This window comes from Tamandua tetradactyla, chromosome 7, assembly GCF_023851605.1.
Source record: "Tamandua tetradactyla isolate mTamTet1 chromosome 7, mTamTet1.pri, whole genome shotgun sequence".
NCBI lineage: Eukaryota > Metazoa > Chordata > Mammalia > Pilosa > Myrmecophagidae > Tamandua > Tamandua tetradactyla.
In genome coordinates, this window is record NC_135333.1 from 75,777,931 (window position 1) to 75,785,712 (window position 7,782).

Genomic DNA, 7,782 nt, shown 5'->3' on the forward strand with positions numbered 1-7,782 from the left:
ATTAGACACACGTCCCAAAGATCCACTGGAATGTGTGGAACAAGAGCTGCTGGGGCAGAGATTTCACTGCACTGGTGAGGGGCCAGCCTCTGAAGATTTCTAGACAGCCCTGCCGTTTCTTGGCCATCTGGTTTTAAATACCAGAGGACGTGCTGGGAATTTGTGAAGGACGGAGAAGGAAGTCTCTAGGAGCATGACTCACCGGGGCTCTTGTTGCAAAGTTAGCTCCACCAGCTCTATATTGGACTGATGCTAAGTTGCATCTACAAGAGCCCTCTTGTCCTCTGTGCTCTCCACTTCTGCTCAGGGTAGGAGGAGGCTACCTTGGCAACACAGACGGCCAGGGTGCTTGGGCTCTGATTCCTCCACCCTCTGTTCACTTACACCCTCACTTCCTTTGGTCTTTGGCTTAATTTTCCCCCTAATGTGTGCTCATCAATCTAGGTCCTTCCCTTCATATTCATTATTTCTTTTCTCTTCTTGGCTTTTTTATTCTCTGATTTTAAGCATTTTAGTTTCTCTCATCCTTATCCTGTAACCTTCTTTGTCCTCTCTCAAGGTGTTTTTCTCCTCTGTATTTTATCCTTCCCGCCATTTTTATTCTCTACTCTCTCGGTTGTTATCTTCCCATGTTTTTCGTTTTCTTTTTTGTCTTTACCTTTTTCTCTCTAGCGTCTGTCCTTCTCCAGAACATTCTCTGAACATATTTTAAGACAGATGTTAGTGCTCTGATAAAAAGCAAGAGCTAGACACAGAAATATTTTACTGAGAACCCTTTACTCTTCCTTAATCTTTCAGGGCCATGGCAGCGGATCCTCCCGTGTCCTGTATTGTTCTTCACTAAGCATGTATTTAGTCTGTGATTTCATTCCAGGTCCAGGTTTGTTTTCAATGTGTATTTGGTTATTTCCAGATTAGTTATTAGTTCCTGAAGTGGGCCATCTATTATTCTAGATGAGGAAGCTAAATGGATGGGCTTGTCGTTGTACAAAATATATAAGCACCAAGATGAAAATGGCACTTTTTCAGGTGGCTGTGATGTTGCTTGGGGGCATGGCTCTGGGAGGGCTCCCTTGATTCCCTGAGGGAGGCAGGTGCTCCATGCACATGCTGCTGTGCCATTTCCACACTCCCCCCCTGCCTCCAAGTCCCCTCGCTTTGCCGTGGCCACAGCTGCACTGCCAGAGCATAACCGAGCACGGAGTCCACTATGCAGTAGGACGTGAAGCCTGCAAAATACCAAGTGTCCTACTGAAAGCCTTTCTCCCAAGCAGATTTTTGCTCACCCACCTCCAGAGCAGTATACTAGGATTTCATAGACAGACTGAAACAGAGGGTTTCTGGGGGCAGCCACATCAAGACTTCCTAATCTGTATGTGAAACCAGAGAGTATTTCACTTCAAATAGGTATCCCAATTAATTATTCAACATTTCTTTTCAACAAACATTTCCAGGCCTGTGCTAGGAAATATAGATATTGGGAATACCAGTGTAAATGAGGCAGTGGTGCCTGTCCTTGAAGAACTCACAGTCTGGTGATAGATCCTTCCCCAATCTTGAATTTCACTTGTCCTAAAGTACAAATTTTGGCTGTCTGCACAATTGTCTGGACGAGCACCTCTTCAGCCCTGCCCTTGGTTTCCCATGGGATGTGAGTGGTGGGATCTGCTAGAATGGCCCATGGGACCCGAGTGGCCAACTCACTTCTGCTGAAATTTTCCAATGTATAATTTCTCTGTCATAGGTGCAAAAATATTTTCTTGACCAGAACCTGCTTAGAATGTGCTACCAGGTGTATGTGTGTTTTCCAGAGATTATCATCCCTGCATGATTTTTGTTTGCAAAGCCATATGTTTATTTCCATAACTATTTTCAGAGTTGTGAACAGATTTCAGAAATCATTTGATTGTAAAGCTGGGTTTAGCACATAAAAAAGCCATCGAGCTCTGTCAGTTACCACAGTCACACATATGCCCATGTCCCTTTGCTTAGAAGCTGGCCCAATTTAAAAGCATCAAATCCTCACGTGCCTTACATGAGGAAACTTTTGGGGATGACTGATATGTTCATTTTTTTAAGAGTTCTGATTGTTCACAGGTGTCTATATATGCCAAACCTTATCAAATTGTATCTTTTAAATATGGGTGGTTTATTGCATGTCAATTAGTCCTCTGTAAAGCTGTTAAAAAATAACTCACTTGACCCAAAATATCTCCACCTCCTCTTCCTGAAATTCATCACTTCATTTTGTCTCATTGCCTTCAACTTCATAAATCAGACAGTCATTTAGTTTTGTCTGATTTTCTGGAACAAATACTGCTAGAAAAGTAAAAATACCAGCCAACAAATTCTCAAACTCTTGTATGAGTTTGCTTACTTTTTAACAACTGGAGTTCAGACCTATAAATGGACATAATTTGAGTTTAGATGAGGTGGGGAAAGAGGGAAAATTAATTTTGAAGCCCAGGAAAATAGGGAGAATGTGGAAACAGTGTAGAACGAGTTGGTAACCAAGAAGGTTCTGGAGCTGGAGGCCTAGGAGGTAAATTCTGTGAATTTTTGTCAAGGGTCAACCTTGTGATTATCCTCTCATCCTTCTACTCATCTGTCTAAGTTGTGGGTCTGGTGGAGGCTCAGAAGTCAGGCAGACACGGACGTGAGCACCAACCCCACCATCGATGACACAAATGGCCTTTGTCAAGTTTCCCTGAAATTTTGTAATATGTAAAAGGGTACAATAATATTTATCTCATAAGGGTGTCATGAGGTCTAAATGGGATAATATAAATTGGGAGCTTCATATAGTACCTTACCCATGTTTCTTACATTTCCCTCCAAACTTCCTTCACTATTTAAAATTATTTCATATATTTATATATGTCTTTAAATTTTTTTTAATTGTGAGCTATAACATATACACAAAAAAGCAATACATTTCCAAGTACATTTTAACAAGTAGCTACAGAACAGATTTTAAAGTTTGGTATGGGTTACATTTCCACAATTTTTTGTTTTTTCTTCAGTCTACTTCAAGACACTGGAGACCTACAGAAATATCGATATAATGATTCTCTCTCTATATAAGCAATAAATTTCAAAGTACATTGAAACAATTATTTGTAGAACAGATTTCAGTGTTTGATATGGGTTACAATTCCACAATTTTAGGTTTTTATTTCTAGCTGCTCTAAGGTACTGGAGGCTAAAAAAAATATCAATATAATCATTCAGTACTCATGCTCATTTGTTAAACATGATCTTCTCTGTATAATTCCACATCACCTTTGATCTTTCTCCCACTTTTTAGGGGTATTTGGGGTATGCCCGTTCTAACTTTTACATATTGAAAGGGGCTGTTGATAACATGGGATGGGGGATGAAACTAGTTGATGTTTTGGAAGGGCTGGCCCCTCTGCGTTTCAGGTCCATGGGCCCACCTGGAGGTTGTAGGGTTTGGACAGTTACCCTAGTGCCTGGAACCTTTGTAGTATCTTATATAATATTCCTTAGGATTGGCAGGAATGGTTTTGGTTGGAGTTTACCAAGTTATGATAGGTAGCAATGTCTAACTGAAGCATGTGTAAGAGTGACCTCCAGTGTAGCCTCTAGACTCTATTTGAACTCACTCAGCCATTGATGTCTTACTTGTTACACTTCTTTTTCCCCTGTTAGTCAGGATGGCATTGTTGATCCCATGGTCCAGGGCCAGGCTCCTCCCTGGGGGTCATCACCATGGAGACTTTCATCCCTGGATGTCATGTCCCAAATAGGTGGGGAGGGCAAAGGTTTCATTTGCAGAGTAGGGCTTAGAGAGAGAAAGTCCACATCTGAGCACAAAAGAGGTCCTTTGGAGGTGACTCTTAGGCGTACCTATAGGTAGGGTAAGCTTCTCCACTACATACATAGGCTTCATATGAGCAAGCCTCAAGCTCAAGGGATTGGCCTATTGATTTGGGTGTCCCTAATGTTTGGCACAGTATCTGGGGTTTCCCTTGTGCTAAAGTTTAATAGTTCCCTATTTTTTCTCCCATCCCTCAAGGGACTTTGCCAATACTTTTTGATTATCTGCTTAATATACTCTGCTATGTATCCAAGTATTGCATTAAACAATAGAGGTTTAAAGGCTCTCATCCTTATTCTGGGCTCCCTGTGTTTAGATTGTTTAATGTTCTATCCAGACAGGTTGAGTTATGGTATGTGCTATAGAAAACCTAGCTTCTAGACATAGTACAACTTTCTTCCTTTGGTCTTAAAGAGTAGGTGAAATTTTAAAATACAGGTGATATCTTTCTTGCGTCTGTATTCTGCATTACCTTAATCCTGACCCTATCGGCCTCATTCTTACCTGTAATACCAGGTTACATATATATAAAACAGCCCCTCAAAATCCAGAAATAACAATTACCACCCTGGACTAAATGTGACTGCTGTAAGAGTTTACAATCTAGGTCCCAGTTTTATTATAAGTATTTTCTAAATGAGATCATACAATATTTGCTCTTTTGTTTCTGGCTTGTTTGCCCTTATCGATTGTCCCACAGGTTCACTCACATTGTTTCATGTCTCACAACTTCATTCCCTTTTGCAGTAGCACCATGTTCAGTCATATGTTACACCATTGTTCACCAATCTACTTCTCAGTCAGTGCATTTTTCAACCACCTCTATCTACAGGGCCTCATGTATAATGTCCAAAGTCAACAGTCCATCACCACTTTCAATTTTTGATAATTTCATTGTTTCCAAGAGAAAGATAGTCAATAAACACACACTCACTAAATAGAAAATTCAAACCTCCTCCTGACTCTTGTCCCTTCCCCCATCATGTACCCCTGGTATTGCTGTGGTACTGTTCGTGTTTTCCTGTTAAACATAGCCCAGAGCATGCGATATCATTGTTTCCCCATACTCTGAAATCATATACAAGATTCTTTGTACAAGATTCATAACTTTGCAGTAGTCATGCAAGAACTTTTTTGTATTTGTAGTGTTAATTGGTGGGACACATGAGTCTATACAACTCCTTTCAATCATGTTTACCTTCAATATGGTAATATTACTTACAGACGCACTAGTGAACTGCCTTCACGTCTGTCTATTACCTTACAGTTAAGTTCAACCTCATTAGCAAACTGTTTACTGATACTCAAGCTTCTGTGTATCTCTAGGGCCCCTCTATTCTGTATTATAAGCCTCTGATTTTACCTTTATCATGGTCATAAAAGTGGAACCATACAGTATCTGTCCTTTTGTGTTTGGTTTATTTCAGTCAGCATTATGTCCTCAAGGCTGATCCATCTTGTCATGTGGTTCAGGATGTCATTTCATCTTACTGCTGCATCATATTCCATCATATGTATGTACCACATTTTGTTAATCCACTCATCTGTTGATGGGCACTTGGACTGTTTCAATCTTTTAGCAATTGTGAATAGTGCTGCTATGAACATTGGTGTGCAAATCTATGTTTGTGTCACTGCTTTCAACTCTTCTGGATGTATACCACATAGTGCTATTGCCAGGTCATAGGGCAACTCAATATTTAGTTTTCTGAGGAAACTCCAGACTGTCTTCTATAGTGGCTGTACCATTATACATTCCCACAAGCAGTGCATAAGTGTCCCAATTTCTCCACATCCTCTCCAACATTTATAGTTTCCTCTTTGTTTAATAGCAGCCATCCTTATAGGTGTGAGGTGGTATTTCATTGTTGTCTTAATCTGCATTTCCTTTATAGCTAATGAGAATGAGCGTCTCTTCATGTGCCTTTTAGCCATCTATATTTGCTCTTCAGAAAAAATGTCTATTCATATCTTTAGCCCACTTCATAGTTGGTTTGCTTGTTCTTCTATTGCTGAGTTGTGTGATTTCTTTATGTATACAGGATATCAAACCTTTATCTGGCGTGTGATTTCCCAATATTTTCTCGCATTGAGTTGGCTGCTTCTTCACCTTTTGACAAAATCTTCTGAGGCACAAAAGCATTTGATTTTGGTCCAAGATGGTGGCTTAATGAGGTGTGGGATTTAGTTCATCCCAGAGCAGCTAGTAAATAGCCAGGAACAGTACAGACCACCTGCTGGGGCTGCATCAGTGACTGGACACAGAGTGTACACCAGTCTGGATAAACTAGACTGTGATCCCACCCAGAACCGTGAGTCCCCCAAGCCATGGTGGCCAGCACCCCTCCCCCACAGGCTGGTTCCCAGAAGGAAAAGGAAAGAGAATTTACTAACAGCAAGGGACTGAGCTCAACCAAGCTCTAATTGTGGAATTAATTAACGAATTCTGACAAGTAAAAATAGGCCCCCAGCTCAGCTGAACCTTGAGTAAAAGCTGAGGTTGCTGGTTTTTGTCCCAGCACAGAGGGGGCAGGGCTGACAGAAAAAGAAAAAAAAAAACACAGAGGTTTTTGGGGATTGGACAGCACAAAATACTTGAAAGGGTCTAGGCCCTGAAGGAAAGGAGGGGGCACATAGGACCTGGAGATACACAGAGTAACATACCAACTTAAGCTCTTGGTTGGCAAACCCAAGGAAAGGGGGTCCTGCTCTGAAAAGAATTTTTTTTTCTTTTTTTGTGAACATTACCAGATGTTACCCCTATCTAACTAAAGTTGTTTAGACATTAAACACTGCACTCCAGTGGAAGGGAAACAATACTGCAATATATGTTTGAAAATATTGAGCTTAGGGGGTAGAGGCATGGAGAACCAAAATGTCACCTAATTAGGCTAATGTGTTTCTATAGCTTGACTGTTCTTTGGATGCAACTGCAAGGCTTCTCAGGCTCCAATTGCCCCAGACAAGGGCAGAATTAAGCTTGTCTGAGAGCTTGTCTGGATGCTGTTCCTTCCCCAGGAAAGGGGTGGGGCCCAGCTAAGTTGGAATTCCTCTCACAAGGAACTCATACCCTAGGGTCTTGAATACTGGATTGATTAAAGCCAGCCTACAACCTCTCCTCTGTCTCAACCATGACCCCAGCAGGGAGAGTTTGCTGAAGTTAAAGGCACAGCATCATTTTAAGCTGGTGGGACCCACAGGCAGACAAGTACATATACTGGGCAGGACAGGAAAAACACAGAGTCTAGAGGCTTCATAGGAAAGTCCTTCAACCTACTGAGTCTCCCTCAGGGAAAACTGATGCAGGTGACTCTTTCCTCCTGAGACAAAGCCAGTTTGGTCTGGGAAAATCTGACTGGGGTCTATAATACCTAAGTAGGCCCTCCTAAGGGAAAAACAGCCACCATACAGGCAGGACAAGAAACAAGAAAACAAGAACTGAAAAATTCTGATCTGTTAACCAAAACTTAAGTTACAGTTCTAGAATAAGCTGAACTGAATGTCAAATAACAGATAGACAACACATTTATCCAGCAAGAAAATCCTAGGTAAAAAAAGTGAAAACAATCTCCAGAATAATGAATTTCAATCTCAAAAAATAACAAATCATACTAAGAAAATTGAAGATATGGCCCAGTCAAAGGAACAAACCAACAATTCAAATGAGATATAAGAGTTGAAACAATTAATTCAGGATGTTCAAATAGACATGGAAAATCTCATCAAAAGTCAAATCACAATGAATTGAGGGAGAATACAAAGAAAGCAAGGGATGAACAAAAAGAAGAAATCAAAAGTCTGAAAAAACAAATCACAGCACTTATGGGAATGAAAGGCACAGTAGAGAGATGAAAAAACAATGGAAACCTACAATGTTAGATTTCAAGAGGCAGAAGATAGGATTAATGAACTGTAGAACAGAACATCTAAAATCTGACAAA